Raw genomic sequence first — 20,456 nt, forward strand, 5'->3', positions numbered from 1 at the left:
CTGTTGGTCACTTAGTTGCCATTGCTTTGTCAACGACTGCAGCATTGACTTTAGCTCACCTAGCTCACTTACCCCAGTTGAAGATAATGCTCCTTGATTCGGTGGAGGAAAAGAAGGAGGCTTTTGGAAGCCTTGTTGAGCCTTATGAGGCGGAATATATGGATGTTGCTGCTGCGGTGGAGGAGTGGGATTAAGAACATTTTGACTTGTCCACCTCGAATTGGGATGGACTGCCCCTTGGTTGTTGTAATAAGAACCTCCTCCTTGCCTGTATTGTTGAAAAGCAAGGACTTGTTCTTTCTCAGTAAGACAGTCAATAGCAGTATGACCATCATCGCTTCCACACCTTTCACAAGTGATAGTTTCCTGTCTAGTCAACAGATGAACCGTCTGTTGATCTCCAGCAGGTTGTAGTTCCAATCTATCAAACCGGGCATTCATGGCTTCTAGCTGAGCCACAACTGCCTTATCATCCGAATGGACTGTTCGAATAACATCCCGTGAGTTCCCATATTCAGCACAATGGGTCGCCATTTCCTCAATAATGCCCCATCCCTTATCATCATCAATATTTTTCTGAAATCTTCCATTGGATGAGGCGTCAAGTATAGCTCTGTGGTCATCGTACAACCCATTATAGAATTGGGTGCACAAAAACGACTGATCGAAACCATGGTGAGGAAGAGACCTCACTAACTTCTTGAACCAACACCAAGCTTCATAGAATGTCTCATCAGGTGCCTGCTTGAAACTAGTAATCGTACCCCTCAGCTGATTAGTGTGTTGTGGAGGAAAATATCTTTTGTAGAAGGCAAGTGCGAGAGTCTCCCAGTTGGTGATACCAGCAGCAGTGCGGTCAAGATCAGTCAATAACTCATGGGCTGAGTCAGTCAAAGAGAAAGGAAACAGTAGTTCCTTTATCTTGTCTTGAGTTACTCCCTTTGTAGCGGGAATAGTAGAGCAATAATCAGTAAACACCTCCATATGCTTCATTGGGTCTTCACCCGCCACACCCCTATACAAATTCCTCTCCACCAGATTTATGTAGGACGGTATGATATCAAATGTGTTGTCGTCCTCAGTATGGAGGTTGAAACCTTTAGGAATAGAAGATGCTTTAGGCTCCGAGTGACTTGCAATATTCGGCATCTTTACTGGTTGGTTGGCAGAAATAAGATTATCTTCTTCTAAAGACTGGTCTTCTGCGAAAAGAAAAATGTTGTGGCTCGGGCTCGAAAGTACTCAAGTCTTCCTTTCGAAGTTCTTTTTGCAGATGGAGTCTATGCCGAAATAGTCTCTCGGGCTCAGAATCAGCTGAAACTAACTCCGACCTGTTTAACATGGGCATACACAACACTGAAAGAGATAAATGAGAACTGTCTCAAGGAATAAAAATTCCCTGAGACGGATAAAAATAAACGAAAGAAAAAACAGATAGGGCTATTGCCTCCCCAGCAACGGCGCCAAAATTTGACAGGCTTGTCGTATACCTACAAAAAATAACCAACTCGCACTAACTAATATAGCTAGGGAAGTCGGGTCGATCTCCACAGGGAGGCAAGATATCTGTTAGAGGTCCGTCTATTTGGTCACAAAGTGGGGGGTTTAAAATTGGTTTTCTAAACTAAAAGTTTTAAGTAAAGAGTAATAAAGAAAAAGCAATTAAAGGCAGAAAATGTGATAAAGAGTGATCAATAAAGAGAGAACATGTCGGGGTTTCGGTTCACTACGGTAGTCTAATGACTCAACTGCAAATAATCTAGATAATTTAGTGCGAGACGGATACTGGAAAGTGTGGACGCGGGCCCACGGGGGCACTTGGGAAAACAAGCGTTTGCATATGTGGAGTCGCCACCAATTTATTGTGGAAAATTGGAAACCGTTCGAATACCTCGTGTCATGTCAAGACACAAAGTAGTGACATAGACACCAAGAATTCGTTACCCTTAGCATTCTATGTCTAGAATGACTCTCGTGGATGCCAATGAACACGGATGTTCACAGAGATCTGGAGTAAGGGGTGAGGGTACGTATTAGGAAGCTCTTTTGATCGAACCCCTAATCCCGCCCTCCTCGATAGCGGCCTCTACTAATGATTAGGGAAGTTGTCTATACTCGATGTATTGTCAATTTATATGCATGCAATGCAACATCCAATGTTTTATCCTAGCATGTGAGAATTAGACTAAGTCGGTTAACACGTAGTTTAACATGCAATAATGTCGAAGTAGGAATTAAAGTTCGATTACATGTGAGAGCTTACAAGCAATACGATAAAAGAAATACAATGAAAATACAATAAAGAAAATTACAATAATTACATTGGGTTAATTGATTTATGTCGAAAATACTTTTAAAACGGATAATTTTAGAAAAGAAGAAATAAAGAAATAAACGAACAGAAATTAGGGTGATAATACGAATAATAGTTAATTAATACGTAAACTAACAAACTAGGTCAAAGCAAAATGGGAGTTCAGAGACAAAATTCAACCAGGAACAGGCGCAGCAGAGCTGCGTCCCTTGGAAGAGGCGCAACAGTTGCTGCGTCTGTTCCTTGGCTCAGTTCTGGCTGTGAAGCCGGAATTGTAAGTTGTTAATGTTCGTTGGTGATTTTAATGCTTGATTATATTATTTGACTCGGATGGAAGTGATTAACAGATTATTTACATGTGATTGAGGTGATAAAATATGAACGAAACTAATTAAAACGAATTATATACATGATTAGAAGGGTTAATTAACAAATTAACAAACTAAATAAAATTAATTAGGTTAAACAAATTACTAACAATGGTGACGAATTAATGATGGATATGATGAATAACAGATGCAACTATATCAAAGATCGAATTCCAGATACTCAATATTAATGAATCGAATCTCTAAAACCCGGATTGATTTTAATGACGAAAAGTCACAAAGAACAATTGAAAACAAAAGAAAAACAAACAAATCAATAAAAGACGAAGGAAGAAGAAAGGAAGCAAGAACTGCGGCAGCCTCACGAAGAGGCGCAGCAGGTGCCGCGTCCTTTCGAAGAGGCGCAGCAGTTCCTGCGTCCTTTCTCGACGGTTGTTTTCTGATAATCCGTAAAAAGGGGTTTTAAAACAATGTTTTACAAATCGGTTTTAAGAATACTTTCGACATAAATCTTACATTATGATTACAATAAATAAAGAACAATAATAAAAAGAACAATAATAAAAAGAAGGATTTACACCCTCAGACTTACATGTTTGGCGAAACGAGATGAACTAAGTATACGTTTAGTGATGCTCGACTCGAATGTACGACGAAAGTGCCCTCGTAAGAGGAAGTTAAACAGATTGATTAAGTTGATTATTGTGGAGTTGGTCAAATTGGTAGGTCATGCAAAACGAGGCTGGTACTCAGAAAGATCCGAGCTTACGTGGTCGAATGTTCAAGCACGTAGACGCCAAAAAATTAAGAACGTGGTCAAGAATGCAAAGGGAGAAGAGAAGGGCGGACACTCGCGTGAGAAATATGAGAGACCGAATGTCTCTATTTATACTAATCACACGACGGAATTATGGTAAGACTAGGATACGGAAGGAAAGATCCGAAAATAACCGACTTAGGTTAAACACGGAAACTTGGACAAAAAGAAAACCTTGAGGAAAAGGCGCAGCAGGTGCTGCATCCCTTGGAAGAGGCGCAGCACTTGCTGCGTCCTTTCCTCAGCGGATTCCTCCTGCGCAAGAAAGCGCGTTTGACAGCCTGTCGTATTTTAGGCATAACTTTCTCTACAAGACTCGGAATAAGGTGATTTCGGTGGCGTTGGAAAGCTAAGAAAGAGATATAGAACTTTCTTTAAAATAGGCCTGACCCAACAAAGTCGTTATCACCTCGTAAAACGGGCCTAAAAGTCGGGTTGCCATTTTAACTAAATGAAATGCACATTTTGTAATGTAAACTTTTAGTTTAGCCTAATGAAGTTACATGAGACTCAAAATGAGATATAATCTCAACATTTTATGACATCCTAACCTTAGGTAGACAAGCACATTGCTTTTGACTCGGGATTTGACGGTTTTAGGAAATGAAGACGGTTTTTTCACCCAGACTCCAAATGTACTCTAATTACTGTCAAAACGTCTGTAATGACACCTAGATGATGACCATGAGGTATATACAAGTATTTAAGCTATCACTTGACGATGAACTTATGAACTGTCACAAATCGTTCCGTGTACCAAACATGCGGCCCAATCATCACCGGGTGGTTTGCGGGAGGTGCAGAAACGAGGTGTCTACAGAGCCCCCACTTTGACTGAGGCTTGGATAAGGCGAAAGTCAAAGTATAGCCATCAGGTCAATCGAAGATTACAAACTGACGACTATGGCGACGCGAGGCGGCTCAAGGGGTCTGAGCCAAGGACCTGTCGTCGGGAACATTTTAGAGTCTGTCGACTATTGGGGAGGGTCGTTTAAAGTCCATTAGACTATGTAAGGAGGCTCGCCAGCCATAAGAAGAGATCATACCTGAGACTTCTTTCTCGAGATGTTTCCGGAGTTGCGTGGGAGCTAAGGGTAAGCGTAGGAGCTAAGGGTAAGACCTAAAAGACATATAAGGATTGTGCTAGGGCGTGGGACCCTAAAGGAAAACATCAACGGGAAGGAGGTCAAATATAAGTTCAACTTAAGGGGTAACCAAGGTGTGAGTGTAGGAACTCTAAGGAAGGAGGCGCTGGTTTGGGAACTTCTGGAGAAAGACACCTTTACCGAACTCCGTGAGGAAACAAAAATGTCAAGGGTAGCAGGATGTAGGCGAGAACTGCTGGGGGAAATCTGCTTGGGTCGTCTTCAAACAAACTTCAGAAGTTCTTGGGGTCAATGTTGATCTCCATGTCTCGAGAGGGACGATTGTCTGTCGTGAACTCTCGCTGGGGGAACATAATCGGGAACTTATCTCCATGTCTCGAGAGGGATTGTCTGTCCGTGTACTCTCGCTGGGGGAACATAATCGGGAACTTATCTCCATGTCTCGAGAGGGATTGTCTGTCCGTGTACTCTCGTTGGGGGAACTTATCTCCATGTCTCGAGAGGGATTGTCTGTCCGTGTACTCTCGCTGGGGGAATATACTAAAGGTGTGTCGAAACACCTGTCAGAGAATACTCGCTCGTTGTGACAAGCAAGGTCTTAGTAAAGTACTGCTTCTGATACTTACCTGCATGGTTAGTAGCCACACAAGAATGCAATCTAATATATACACGTAAGCAATTATCACATGGACCTTGAATGACGAAACACATAGGTTTTCAAAAGTTGTTTCTTTATAAAAGTCGTTTAAAACTTGCTTAAAGGAAATTTGTCGTTTGTAATGCGTTATGCATATTCAAACGGGCTTTAGACACGTGACTGACGCGACGTAGACCTTATGTGGACGTGAAATATAGACTTAGCTTTGACTGACGCGACACAGGGATGACTCTGACAGACTTTGTTTAAGTATGCGCAACCCCTAGCCAAGTGTGGGTGATAATGCGTATCAGTTCCAAAGGTATAAGAATTGCAAGAATGATGAAGGCATATAAAGGCAAGGCATGAGCCATGGATCATCTGTCTACTAGGACTTCTTTCACCACCGTTTGCTGTAAAAGAGAGCCCTCTTGAGGCACGATAACTTGGAGAATCGATCTAAGACCTTTGTCATTGTCCAGAACGAGTACTAGCTTGGCTTAAAATAAGAGAGGAATAAAGGAAGGGTGGCGTCTCGAAAGAGAAGCCCCCAAGATGAGAAGATGACTCTAGATTTTTGTACAAAGAAACTGGGCGACAAAAAGGAGCCCTCAGTATAGAGGTGTTGGTTGTGGAAGGGATATTAATTGGGATGGTAATTGGGGTGGTTGAAAGTTGTTAATTGGGATGGTTGATAATTAAGGTGGAAAGTGGATAATAGGGATGGTTGTGGGATGGTTGTGTCCTTGAGGACTACCTACGTATTCACGTAAAGTGAAATCAAACCAGATCGTAGTTCTGAGGTTTGGTTAATTTTGTTTGGGTGTTGTGGTTGTATCCTTCTTGTGTAAGAAAAGACTGCCTACGTATCCACTTGAATAGGTGAAATCAAACCATGCTCGTAGTTCAAGTGTGTGCCTAAGCTATGTTGTCAGGACCTTAAAGTGTAGAGGTCACAAGGGTAATATTCCTTTGGTGACTCGAAGAATCGATTTGAGATAACTCCCTCTGATCATAGACAAAAGAGGTATAACTAAGTTTGTAAAAATTTCCTTGTCGTGTGAGCACATTTAGTGGACCCTAAGGATGATATGGGTATGTTCCATTCTAGCTAGCAAAGTATTTGAAGACTCTGTGTCTGGGTCAAGGTTAAACTGGATTGGATATTTGGAAAGTGGAGCTTGGAAATAAGAGGCTTTGATGAACAAATCTCTGGAGCTTGATTTTGTGGAGTTTAAGGCTTGATGGGATTATGGCTTGTAATATGGCTTGGAAATGGAGTCTCTTGGCTTGATGTAGCCTGAGCACATAAAGGTAGGTCAAAATGACATGGGATCAAGCTTCCATGTCTTGGCCCTAAAGGATGGGTATATTTGACGAGCTTGAGCGGATTCTCAAAATTCCTAACCATCTCCCTGTAATGGTCTCGAGAAGGCCTTAGGGTGTGTGACGTATGAAAGGCTAAGTGAGGGTGCTAAATGACCATCTTCATTTATGTCTTGATTCTATATAGACTTCAATAGTGTTCTATATTTGATTTCATACTCGTTCTTAATTCAGATTTGGATTCTTGGTCTAGAGTATATCTTTGCTTTTTGCTCAGACTTTCGATTCGGGTTTTTTTGAAGATAACTTTGACTTCGGATATTGACATGTGTGATTGAGCCTTCTTCTTTTGACTCTTTGGTCTTGGATTACGGGCATAACCGTGGCCTCGGATATTGATTTCAGTCATTTCTCTTGATTGAGCCTTTGTCTGTGATCATGGCTCGTATCGTCTTGGATTTTCTTTCTACCATGGATTTGGGTCAGACTAGCACCTCTTGATGTGAAATGGGTTGGTCTTAGTAACACGGGTCATTTATTGTAGGGAATGGGTTCGCCTTCCGTCATGGATTGTTAACAAGGGAGATGGTCTGGATTCGTCCTCGAATCTCTTGAGATATGCTCGTCCTAAACTAGGGTTATTGCAAGGTTTATATTGCCAGACATGGAATAGGTAAAGAAAAATAAACACGGAGTTTCAGGTCCTCTACAACATAGAACGGAATATCATCTAAGTGTACTCACATTGGCTGTCATGTGTTGTTGTTGTTTGTTTTTAAAATGTCTCAAATCGATTCTTGTTGTCACAGGAAAAAGGAAAAAGGATAAGATATGATAGAATATGTGGATTGAAAAGTGTGCTTTTATTTAAATGGATAAAAAAATTATTTAACATAGATATGAGAAGACACGTGACTCATGGGACAGCCCCCACGTTGTCACTAGAAATAGAAATGGACACAAAGAAAGACACTAGAAAAATTATGGGATAGAAAGCCTAAGACTCAGACTCGGACTCGGACTTTGACGCGATCTTAGATCCAGACTCGTAATCATCGGCCCACGCTTGAACATTTTCTTTTCTGACAACTGGCTTCGGCATTTGGCTTTGAGCATTCACCCATTTGAGCACTTATCTTCGTCATTGGGAACACTGAAAGGGTAATAGTCAAGAAAAGTTTCTTGATAAGTGGTATATCCATAAGGATTGCCTAAGTTGCCTTGTGGGCTAAAGTTTGAGAGGGACAACTTCCCGTCTTTGATCATATCCCGAATGACATATTTTAATTTATAACATTTCTCTGTATCATGCCCTTCGCCTCTATGGTATTTGCATTAGGCATTCTCGTCCCAGAACTTGGATTTCTTCTCTGGGTTAGGCGTAGGTCCTATGGGCTTCAACATTCGTTGTTCCATGAGTCTATGAAGGGCATCAGCGTATCTAATACCAATGTTGGTAAATTCCTAGGAGGTGTGCCCTTCTTTTCTGAGGCCTTTGGAGAGTTGTTAGGTTCCTTTGACGAAGGCTCCATGAAGTTGCCTTTGTTGATTTTGATTCTTGTACGAGAAGAAGTAGGAATGGATTGCCCACTCGTTGCTTTAGGACTATTATGTTGAGGGTTTGTCTTGGAACTTTTCATCTTGAAAGATTGGGTCTCGAGCTTCTTATCCATTTCAGCAAATTGATTCCCCATGTTGGAAAGCCGAGAGTTTAGATTATCAATGGCTCCCTCTATCTTGGAAAGCATGAGCATTCCACTTTGGACATCGTCCTCCTTCAGCGCTTTGATTTCTTTGTCATCACGAGGATCGAGAAGATGAGAAAAGTCTAGGAACGATCCTTCATCGTATTTAGTGTTGTTAGACCCAAGAGGGTCGGTCCCATCGAATTGCTCCACAAATGGTGGCATTGGAAGCTTGCCATCCTTGATCATATCTTGAATAATACGCTTTATCTTATAGCATTCCTCCGTATCGTGTCCCCTACCTCGATGGTACTGACAATACGAATTGCCCTTCCATCTAGGGAATATCTTTTCGGGATCTGGGGTTGGGCCAATTGGATGAAGTTTTTCTTGGGAAACTAGTCTTTGTAGAGCTACTTTATATGTGGTTCCGAGGTCAATGAATTCCCTATGAGCTCGTCCCGGCCTTCTGAGTGGAGTTTGCAAGAGGTTAACTCCCTTGTCTTCATTGGCCTTTTTAGATGGGTGAGTCGTGTTGAAGCTATAACTTGGCCTTGGGGTATGAGAGGATGGTAAAGGTTTCATCACGTCTATCTTGTCTTCCATATTGATGACACGAGTTCTCAAGTATTCGACGGTGGCCTGAAGCTTAATGACTGCAGCACTTAGTCCCTCGACTTCGACAGATAAACGTTCTTGAACACTTTCATTGGAAATTGCAGAATTCCTACCGAGAAGAAAATGAGGTGCATTACAACTTGATTTGACATGGGATCACGCATACTAAGGCAACAAACAAAGGATACATGACGAGACGAGATGACTAGACTCTTGACTTGTGAATCCAGGAAACGTCGTGAGTGACTTTCATGTTTGAATTCACGGTGTTTGACCTTGGCCTTTAGACTCGAGTGTTGACTTTAACAGAGTGACATTTATGTGGTTGACTTTATTGACGGGATTGGCGACACGTGTTAAATCTAATTTGTGTGTTTAAGACAGACTTGCCTCGAGGTTCGGGTATATGTGTCCCAAACGTGTACTAGGAGAATTCAAGAAACGGACATGGGAATGACTCGATGTGTTAGCCTCGAGTGTGTGGGACTAGGTGTGGAATTGTTTAGCTCCTAATTGAATTGAGGTAGGGGGTCCAAAATGACGGCGTGACGCCTTAGGACTTGACTTGAAATTTGAAAAGACCCAAAATGTAAAGAGAGACGGGTTTATGACTTGACAGAGTTCCGACTAGGACATAGTCGCTTTGAACTTTGACTCTAACTTAGCCCAATTGAATTTACATATTTACATTTACACGATTCGAAAATATTTTGATTAAAACATCTTTGTTTTTTTTTGGACTCTCTTTTTTTTACGTTTTTTTTTTGTTTTTTTTTTTGTTTTTTTTTGTTTTTTTGAAATGGGTTTTTAGGCCCGACGTTTGACTCGACATTTGGACAGAGTTTCGGCTTATTTTGTGCTATTTTGAAAATGTTTACATTTTGAAAAGGATTTTATTTTACAAAATTTCGTCATGGTTTTGTTTATAAAATGGTGATCACATATTGATACAAGCATTTATACAGGCATTATAACGGGATGCTGAGTGCATTTAAAAGGGTTTTGGTTTAAAGGGTGGGTTGCCATACCGAACAATCAAACCCGAAGTCTGTGGACAGGCTCGTACCAAACAAGAGTAAGGCCGATTCCTAGTCCATTTCCTCAAGTAGTGAAAGTCCTTGATACAAACAAGAGTAAGTACCATGGTATGGATGACGTCAATCGATATCCATCCTTAGGCCCAAATAAGAATTAGGACCGTTTAGACGGGACAATTGGTCGAATGGGTTGTGTTGGGCCTAGGAAGGCCGAATGAAACGATCTAGGAAGACCGAGTTATAAAAACCGGCAATTGTCTCGTACAAACTATTCCCTAACCTTGTTCAAGTTTTACCCTTTTGGCTACACGTAAGTGTATTATCCCCAGCGGAGTCGCCAAACTATGGACGCGGACCCACAGGGGCGCTTGGGAAAACAAGCGTTTGTATTTGTGGAGTCGCCACCAATTTATTGTGGAAAATTGGAAACCGTTCGAAAACTCGTGTCATGTCAAGACACAAAGTAGTGACATAGACACCAAGAATTCGTTACCCTTAGCATTCTATGTCTAGAATGACTCTCATGGATGCCAATGAACACGGATGTTCACAGAGATCTGGAGTAAGGGGTGAGGGTACGTATTAGGAAGCTCTTTTGATCGAACACCTAATCCCGTCCGCCTCGATAGCGGCCTCTACTAATGATTAGAGAAGTTATCTATACTCGATGTATTGTCAATTTATATGCATGCAATGCAACATCCAATGTTTTTGATCCTGTTGAGGTCGTCACTCATCCAATCAAACACATTTATAATACTCAACATACAACTAGCTAGCGGTAAGTCGAGGTCGATCCATGGGACGGTGTGCTTTGGGTTCTAAGTCCATCTATCTCAATTTATGCTAGTGTCACAATTGATGGGGTTTGTAGTTGTGTTCTAGACTAATAAAAGCAATAAGGTAAAACAAGCAATGAAATAAAGGATGTAAACAAATGGTTAAAAGTGCTAGGATATCATGGGGTCATGGGGGATTCATGGTTTTGATCATACAAACATGTTTACAATTATATGCAAGCAACTAGTGTTGTGGGGGAACCGAGTTGGGTTATGTCTTACGGTTCATAGGAAGGGTTGGGTCCCGGAGCCGAATCGATTAGATTGTACAACACCTACAAGTCGACTTACTTTCCTCCTATTCAACTTCTATGCATGATTTAACAAGACTCGAGTTGGGTTATATCTTACAAGTCAAGTTGAGTAGATAAGAGATGGTAAAAATGCAAGGATTCATAGGCTTAGCATTTCATCAAACATAACATGTGCAAAAAGTTGACATCACAACAAGCAAGCGATTTAATCATGTGAACATATTAGATTAAGCATGAATCAATCCCATGTTGGTTTCCCTTAATTACCCCACTAATCCTAGCTAAGTAACTACTCACTCATCATCATGGGAAACATGTCATTAATGGTGTCAATCATCACAACAAGTATAAACATGATAATAGAATGAAGAAATGAACAATAAAGATTAAAGAGTAAAGTAATTATACCAAAGTTGAGATGATCCAAATAATAAAGCAAAGAATAATAGAAGAAACTTGATTGATTGATGGAAGGTTGTCAATCTCCCAATAATAACCCAATAATCTTCAATTACCCAATAATAAACTTGAATAATAAACTTGAACAATAATTAAGGAGAGATTAATGTGTAATTTGTGGAAAGATTAAAGAGTAATCTATTCTAATCTACTCCTAATCTAATCTAAGAGAGTTTCCTCCTAAAAACTCCACACTTGATTAATTACAAAGATGGGATATTTATAGTGGAAATTAGGTGGGATGCATTAGGGTTAACCTAAGGGTTAAACTAGTAATTACACTTTTTGAAGTTGAGCAGGGAGGAGCCGGTATTTTTCGAAGGAAGGCCTTCTTTCTTTGTAGCTTGGGGAAGACGAAATCGTGCTGAGAATAAATCCGTGCGTATTGGAGTCGGGACGGGCGGAATCTGGCAAAGGAATCCGAGCGGATTCAAGAGAATCCGGGCGGATTCGGGTGGAGGAATCCGAGCGGATTCAGAGCAGGACGCTCGGATTGTTTAGTGGAGACGGGCGGATTTGAGACAATCCGCTCGGATTGTTCTTCAGCAGTGGTTCTTCTTCTTTTCTTCCCTTTTTGCTCATTTTCATTTTATTCTTGCGGGATTGGTCTTTAGTCCTTGCTTCTTCTTCATACTAGTCCATCTATTATCGTCAAGTAGCTTCCAAATGTGCGCGAAAGACGGGAATTTCCGCCTTATTATCTCCTTTTCTACAAAACATATGAAATGCGATAGAAAAGCAAATAGGAAGGTTTTGACGGATAAAATGGCCATGAAATGCTATAATAGTATGCAAAATAGGCTCAATTAGAGGACTAAATGTGCGCAAATAATGTTCACATCAAATATCCCCAAACCGAACCTTTACTCGTCCCGAGTAAAGAGGTGACTAAAACTAGACCTTTATTTAAACTAACCTAATAATATAGCCGATATGAGACAATTAGCGGGTCTCACTCCGCCCCTTCAACTCACAACAAGACAACCATGAGGTAGGATGCCTTCTTGCAAGGCAAGGTGGGGCTTGCCAAAATGGCGATACATCCAAACATTAAAGCACACAAAACAAGTAATGGATGCATCTACAAAAGAATAGCCACTTTCCTCATCTAAGTGGCGGAAATTACCTACAAGGGAAGCAATTCAAGGGTACACAATCCTTCATAGATGCAATTTGTTCAAACTACTAAGCCTAGAAGGATACCAATAAATCACCTCCAAAATGTGTCAAGCTAGGGTACCTTTGTCCTCAATCGTTAAATGCTTTTGTCAAGAGTAGACTCCCTATGGTGTTAGAAACACTGGAGGATCGCGGAATTCCCCCTCTTGCCTAGACAAGAAGAAGGGTCGTCCCCTCTCTACCATGCACAAAAATGGATACGGTGGATAAAGGGATCAATAGATATTTGAGTTTCACTTTGGGAGTTTGCTTTTGTTTTTGTTTTCCCCCCAATTTCTTGTGGCATATAACATTTGAGAACACTTGCCTTGCCATTTCTTTTTGATTTTTGGCATTTCAATACTTGACAACTTTCAACTTTTTGCATTTCTTTTTGAACATTTTCAAAGTCACCCCATATGTAGTGAGGGTGGCTTATATTTGAAGCTTTAGGAGTTCTATTTTTGCTCCTCTTTTCATTTGATGCATTTTTTTTTTTGCAAACTTTCTTTCACTTTTCATTTCATTGAACTCAAATTGATTTGTTTTTGTGCCCATTCCCTTTTGTTGACAAAATGTATGGTAGAACATGGATGAATGATGGTTGCATGGTTTCAAGGGTCACCTTGGAATAAACGGTAGCCAAGGAGTTATCACACCACAAGGTACTCTTGACTAGGTCTTAAACCATGGGTCAAAGGATACTAGCATGACACATCCTAGGGTGTTTTACAAGTATTCTAACAAGCAAAGTCTTAAGAAGAAAAAGCATCTACTAAGGCCTATATACACTTGTCAAGCTTCCCAAATAGATGGTTTCACAAAATTTTTCTAACATGCAAACTACATGCCATGATGCAACTAACATATACACATCCTAATGCAAATGATTCTACCAACTAATATGGCATATAAACTAAATGCAATCCTAAGTTCACATTGTTTTACCGCATCAATCAAAATAAAGCCACATAGTCATTAACATAAAGAGGAAAAAGGAGATTGGAAAGATCATACCATGCGGTCTTCAATATCCTCATGTCTCGGATGTGGCGTAGTCAATCAAAGTGAACAAGGATAAACAAACACAATATATACAAGACAATATATACAAAGGAAATGAACTTGTTTTTGGTTTTTCAATTTTCAAATTTTTATGGTTTTTGTTTTTATGAACTTAAAAGACATATTTTTGGGATTTTTCAAAATTTTTCAATTTTTATCAATTTTTGGAATATAAATTCCCATCCCCCACTTTATTTTGGACATTGTCCTCAATGTACATGTAGGAGTAGGAATAAAAAGGAAATACATGTTTTTGGAATTTTGATTTTTTGGAAATAAAGTACAAATGCAATGATATGATATGAATGAATGCATGCTCTAACTAAATGCAATTTTATATGACATATATAACAAATGAATGCAATCTAAACTATCCTATATGATGCATGCTTTAAACTATGGTCACTTATGATCAAACCTCCCCAAACCGATTTAAACACTATTTCTAGTGTAGAAAAGAATAGGATTGGTCATTAGTGACTATGCATGAATTCTAGTCTATATGCAACTATCTACATGAATTATATTACAATGCAACTATATTATATGAACTAACTAATGTAGAAGCAATATGAAATATAATACAAATGCATGCAAAAGCTATACTAAATGTAATGTAAATGTAAAAGAGAGAGGGAGAGATGGGTATCATACAAATGGAAGTGGTGAAGTAGGCCTCTTTCACTCGTCATCCTCATTTTGGTCATAGCCATAACCATGAGAGCTTCCGGCTTGATCATATCCGGGTGCTTGGCCCCAATATCCTCCTTGGTCAAAATCTCCTCCTTGACCCGAGTACCCTCCACCTTGGCTAGAATGCCCTCCATCGCCGCGACTCCAAGCTTGGTCCCCATAATTTGGGAATAGGAGTTCCGGTTGTGCCCAAGAGGGTTTAGGACCATTGGGGTCAATATACCCTTGTTGAGCCATGTTATAGTATTGGGGGTAGAGGGCTAAGTAGTTGTCTTCCCTCCCTTTATGCACCCCAAGGTCCACTCTATTCATGAGTGCCATCAAATCATTAATCCCCGGGGTATTGGGGATTGCCGGTTGAAACTCGGTATATGGAGTGGGGTAAGGTGGGATAGGGATGTAGGAAGGTGGGCGCATTTGTATACCCGGCCCTCCACGGGGTGGTTGACGGCGTGGCTCTTCCCTTTGAGGGGGATTTTCAAGAATTTGGATATCAAGGAGGTAGCTAGGTGGAGGAGAGTATGAACTCAATCTTGGGTCAATGCCCGGTATCTTCCATCCTTCAAGGATCATCGAAGTGCAACCCTTGGTGTACCATTCCACACTCCCATCTTGAGTGTAGTTGCACCATCGGTGACTATAGAAGATGGTGTGCTCATCAATCAAAGTCCTCCCTTCAAGAGGAATATAGGTTCCTCGGGCATTGAACCCGGGACAAAGGTGTTTAGCCAAAATTGTAATTAGACCTCCCATCACGAAGGTTTTAAGTTGAGATGTCCCTTGAGCAAAGTCATGGAACCTAGTGAGTATCTCAAGTGGCGTATTGAAGTTATAACGCCTCACCGCTCGAACATTCAAATAAGACTCAAGAAAAGTTAAGTCGATGAGAGTGCACCGATCTTGCTCGTACCTCCCATTGATGCACCCGGCTACAAAGCGTTCGGTGAATCGAATCACCGGATGTTGGATAGCAAATGTATAGCAACGCTTTATATGGGTAAAGTCCCTCCCGGAGATAGCTTTCCAAAGAAAATCCACATTAAAATTATCGGGCTTTTCGGTATAGTTGGTGGGTAATTCAAGACCGAAAACATAGGCAAATTCCTCAAGAGAAAGAACATGGTCTCGGTTGCATAACCTAAACTCCATGCCTAAATTGTTGCGGGCATCCGCCATAATGCGAAGGCTACTCAAGAACTCAAGGGTGAGACTAAGGTAAGTCTCTTCATGAGCATGGAAAAAGTTCCCAATGCCAAGGCCATTGAAGAATGCCTCAGTAGGGTACCTTATTTTAAGGATTTCCAACACCCTAGTGTCAACAAATTGAGTAGGCTCGTATTTCTTACCTAGAAGCTCGACGAATTTTTCGCGGTGGTCGTCGGAAAGAAAGATCACTTCTTGGAAGTTGTTGAGTTGTTCAATACCTCCCCTCATTATCACATCTCGCGGTGTTGAAGAGGTTGATCCCTTGCGCTTCTTCCCGATTGATTCAATCAGTTTCTTGGCCTTTCCCTTGGAGCTCATGTTGGTGATGGGGGTGTTTTTGAGGATTGGAAGGTGATTTTGAGGATTGAGATGAGTGTTTAGGGTTTGGTAAGATGAGGAAATGAGGGAGAAGGGGGGGTGATTATATAGAAGAAGTAGGGAATCCGAACGGATAGGGTTGGACCTAACCCGTTTTATCCGCATGAACAGTACAATCCGAGCGGATTGCAGTCGGGACGGGCGGATTCTCGATGGGGAGGACGGGCGTCTTCTGTAGAATCCGCACGGATTCTAGAACAGAGAAATCCTATGGTTGAGAAGCAGGGAAAAGACGGGCGGATTTAGTACGGGACGCACGGCTTTATCAGGACGGGCGGATTCTTGACAATCCGCACGGATTTTGGCACAGATTAAAATCTTGCTTCTGAACGACATACGGGACGGGCGTCCCGTGGAGAAGACGGACGGATTGTCTGGGACGGGCGGATTTCTTTGAATCCGCTCGGATGCTTCCTCAGTTTCAACTTTTCTTTTCCGCGGGCCCTAGACGGGCGGATTTGCTTGGATCCGAGCGTCTCTGCTTCTTTCTTCTTCCTCTTTCTTCTTTCGTGAAATGATAAACCCCTTTTCACTGATTTCCTCTTTTTCCTTATCTTTTTCTGAAATTTGCTTAGGAAACATGTAAGATGACTCTCTCTCTCTCTCCTTTCTCATGCAAGAAATTAAATGCAAAAGTAAAATGTACACTATTGTACAGAATAAAAGGGTTCAAGAAATATCTTACAAATGGTGGTTTGAGGTAGGACTCCACCAAACTAGTTCAATTTGTAACAATTCTTATCCATAGAGCTCAAGGCTCTCAACAAAAGGTCAAAGGTTTGTGAACAAGCTCCAAACAAGCATAAGTATGGGTTGCTCCATTTGAAAATGAAATTTGGCCAAGGAGGCTTGTAGAATGCTCTTTTTCTTGTCTTCTCCTTAGCGTTAGAGCTTTCCCAATGTTTTAAGTAAATACATCCATGATTCTTGTTAAGATTAAGCATGAAGTGTGGTTCGTTTCCATCCGGGGACTTCCACTTACCAACTTCTTCTTCAATTTTGGTGATGACGATAGCATTTTGATTTTTCAATCCTTCCAAGGTGGAAGGAGAGTTTTCATGACTTTGATGATCGGATACCATAGGAGTTGAGATTATGGGTGCCAAATCTTCACAAGTAGCCTCACGAGCAATTTTCTCTTTGAGCTTTTTCACCAAATAACTCTTGTAAGACACTTTGGCTTTTTGAAGAAGGTCTAACATATCCTCTTCAATGATCATTGGCTCCATGATAGGTGCCAAGTGGTCTTCGTGAAGGATAAAGGAAGGACGTTCTTCTTCATGATAGGGTATCTCGAATGTCTCAAGGATAGGCTCCTCAAGCAAGGTGATATTATGAATCCCTCCTTTAGGTTCATCATCATTGTTGCTATCTTCGCGTAAATCATGAATGGGGGCTTCATTTAGCTCTTTTTCCAACACCCCAACGTTCACATCAAAGGACACACCCTCATACTCGCAAAGGTTAAGAACATTTGGTTTGCTCAACCTCATGTCTTCCTCATCAAACACGACACTCTCATAGTCACAAGAGCTCAAGGAACTTGGCTCCTCCCACTTCTCATCTTTCATGTCAAAGGTCACTACTTCAAACTCGCATTTATGCTCAATATCCAAAGAGTGGTGGTGAGTGATTGCTTGGAATTCTTTTAATTGGGCAATTTGAATCCCCAATTCCTTTCTTTGGATAGCGATGTTTTTAAGAACATCTTCTTCTTTTCGGCTCTCTTCTAGCATTTGTTTGAAGAAGTTTTGTTGGTCTCCCATCATTTGGAGGATCATGTTTTGAATGGGTTCATTTCTTTGTTGTGGGTGGGTGTGAAAATGGTTGTATTGCGGCAATTGAAGTTCATTGTGAAATGGGTATTGGGTGGGTGGTTGTTGTTGAGATTGGGTGTGGTAATTTTGGTGGGAAAAATTGGGGTAGTGGTTAGGATTTTCGTTGTACAAATAGTAAGGTAGGTTTGTGTTGACTTGCTCCTCAAACTCCCCATACCCATAGTCATACTCAAAAGATCCACCACATACTCCATAACACATGTCTTGAGTCATCATAACTAAGACAAGGAGATAACTACAAACACGGAAACTACACGAAAAATGGTAAGAACAATCCTTGAGGAACAAGTTCCTCAAGGTGAAAGCAAAAATAAAAATAGACAAACAAGTAAGAACTTAATCACATAGCACCGTCCCCGGCAACGACGCCATTTTGATCCTGTTGAGGTCGTCACTCATCCAATCAAACACATTTATAATACTCAACATACAACTAGCTAGCGGTAAGTCGAGGTCGATCCATGGGACGGTGTGCTTTGGGTTTTAAGTCCATCTATCTCAATTTATGCTAGTGTCACAATTGATGGGGTTTGTAGTTGTGTTCTAGACTAATAAAAGCAATAAGGTAAAACAAGCAATGAAATAAAGGATGTAAACAAATGGTTAAAAGTGCTAGGATATCATGGGGTCATGGGGGATTCATGGTTTTGATCATACAAACATGTTTACAATTATATGCAAGCAACTAGTGTTGTGGGGGAACCGAGTTGGGTTATGTCTTACGGTTCATAGGAAGGGTTGGGTCCCGGAGCCGAATCGATTAGATTGTACAACACCTACAAGTCGACTTACTTTCCTCCTATTCAACTTCTATGCATGATCTAACAAGACTCGAGTTGGGTTATATCTTACAAGTCAAGTTGAGTAGATAAGAGATGGTAAAAATGCAAGGATTCATAGGCTTAGCATTTCATCAAACATAACATGTGCAAAAAGTTGACATCACAATAAGCAAGCGATTTAATCATGTGAACATATTAGATTAAGCATGAATCAATCCCATATTGGTTTCCCTTAATTACCCCACTAATCCTAGCTTAGTAACTACTCACTCATCATCATGGGAAACATGTCATTAATGGTGTCAATCATCACAACAAGTATAAACATGATAATAGAATGAAGAAATGAACAATAAAGATTAAAGAGTAAAGTAATTATACCAAAGTTGAGATGATCCAAATAATAAAGCAAAGAATAATAGAAGAAACTTGATTGATTGATGGAAGGTTGTCAATCTCCCAATAATAACCCAATAATCTTCAATTACCCAATAATAAACTTGAATAATAAACTTGAACAATAATTAAGGAGAGATTAATGTGTAATTTGTGGAAAGATTAAAGAGTAATCTATTCTAATCTACTCCTAATCTAATCTAAGAGAGTTTCCTCCTAAAAACTCCACACTTGATTAATTACAAAGATGGGATATTTATAGTGGAAATTAGGTGGGATGCATTAGGGTTAACCTAAGGGTTAAACTAGTAATTACACTTTTTGAAGTTGAGCGAGGAGGAGCCGGTATTTTTCGAAGGAAGGCCTTCTTTCTTTGTAGCTTGGGGAAGACGAAATCGTGCTGAGAATAAATCCGTGCATATTGGAGTCGGGACGGGCGGAATCTGGCAAAGGAATCCGAGCGGATTCAAGAGAATCCGGGCGGATTCGGGTGGAGGAATCCGAGCGGATTGAGAGCGGGGACGCTCGGATTGTTTAGTGGAGACGGGCGGATTTGAGACAATCCGCTCGGATTGTTCTTGAATGATGGTTCTTCTTCTTTTCTTCCCTTTTTGCTCATTTTCATTTTATTCTTGCGGGATTGGTCTTTAGTCCTTGCTTCTTCTTCATACTAGTCCATCTATTATCGTCAAGTAGCTTCCAAATGTGCGAAAGACGGAATTTCCGCCTTATTATCTCCTTTTCTACAAAACATATGAAATGCGATAGAAAAGCAAATAGGAAGGTTTTGACGGATAAAATGGCCATGAAATGCTATAATAGTATGCAAAATAGGCTCAATTAGAGGACTAAATGTGCGCAAATAATGTTCACATCAGTTTTATCCTAGCATGTGAGAATTAGACTAAGTCGGTTAACACGTAGTTTAACATGCAATAATGTCGAAGTAGGAATTTAGGATCGATTAAATGTGAGAGCTTACAAGAAATACGATAAAAGAAATACAATGAAAATACAATAAAGAAAATTACAATAATTACATTGGGTTAATTGATTTATGTCGAAAATACTTTTAAAACGGATAATTTTAGAAAAGAAGAAAGAAAGAAATAAACGAACAGAAATTACGGTGATAATACGAATAATAGTTAATTAATACGTAAACTAACAAACTAGGTCAAAGAAAAACGGGAGTTCAGAGACAGGATTCAACCAGGAACAGGCGCAGCAGAGCTGCGTCCCTTGGAAGAGGTGCAGCAGTTGCTGCGTCTGTTCCTTGGCTCAGTTCTGGCTGTGAAGCCGGAATTGCAAGTTGTTAATGTTCGTTGGTGATTTTAATGCTTGATTATATTATTTGACTCGGATAGAAGTGATTAGCAGATTATTTACATGTGATTGAGGTGATAAAATATGAACGAAACTAATTAAAACGAATTATATACATGATTAGAAGGGTTAATTAACAAATTAACAAACTAAACAAAATTAATTAGGTTAAACAAGTTACTATCAATGGTGA

General features: G+C 40.4%; 1 non-coding gene across 1 annotated transcript; it reads left to right on the forward strand.

The window, feature by feature from the left end:
- Positions 1-667: 667 nt before the first annotated feature.
- On the forward strand, positions 668-773 carry LOC141638618 (small nucleolar RNA R71). Its single transcript, XR_012542163.1, has one exon. It is a non-coding gene; the product is annotated as a small nucleolar RNA R71 (small nucleolar RNA).
- Positions 774-20,456: the final 19,683 nt, after the last annotated feature.

The sequence above is a fragment of the Silene latifolia genome, unplaced genomic scaffold (genome assembly GCF_048544455.1).
Source record: "Silene latifolia isolate original U9 population unplaced genomic scaffold, ASM4854445v1 scaffold_20.1, whole genome shotgun sequence".
Classification (NCBI taxonomy): Eukaryota; Viridiplantae; Streptophyta; class Magnoliopsida; order Caryophyllales; family Caryophyllaceae; genus Silene; species Silene latifolia.